The sequence below is a fragment of the Brassica napus genome, chromosome C4 (assembly GCF_020379485.1).
Source record: "Brassica napus cultivar Da-Ae chromosome C4, Da-Ae, whole genome shotgun sequence".
Taxonomy (NCBI): Eukaryota; Viridiplantae; Streptophyta; class Magnoliopsida; order Brassicales; family Brassicaceae; genus Brassica; species Brassica napus.
In genome coordinates this window covers 34,103,735-34,104,152 of record NC_063447.1, presented here as the reverse complement: position 1 = coordinate 34,104,152, position 418 = coordinate 34,103,735, and the positions used below count along the sequence as shown (strand labels likewise).

General features: G+C 47.8%; 1 non-coding gene across 1 annotated transcript; it reads left to right on the top strand.

The window, feature by feature from the left end:
• Window positions 1-311: 311 nt before the first annotated feature.
• Window positions 312-418, top strand: LOC125586581. The gene has a single exon (XR_007323118.1). It is a non-coding gene; the product is annotated as a small nucleolar RNA R71 (small nucleolar RNA).

Genomic DNA, 418 nt, shown 5'->3' with positions numbered 1-418 from the left:
CAACAACTGGTGTCTCTTGGCTTGGGTTGCCAACAAAGTGCAGCTGCTCTTGGGTAGCTTTGTCAGCAATGAGGATGTCTATCTTATCTTGTAGAGCCTTCAACTCCTTCCTCGTCTGCTTATCATCTGTTCTACTACCTCTGTCGTGGTCTCCACTGTAGACTGCATCACTTTTAACCATGTTGTCAACCAGCTCCTCTGCATCCTCCTCAGTTCTCCCCAAGAAGAACCCATTGCTAGCTGTATCCAGTCTGGCTCTGTACTTAGGAAGAGCACCACGGTAGAATGTGCTCAGCAAACTCTCCTTAGAGAAACCATGGTGTGGGCATTGAGCTTGGTAACCCTTGAATCTCTCCCAGGCTTCACTGAATCCTTCCAAGCCCTTCTGTTGAAAGCTGGAAATCTCATTTCTCAGCTT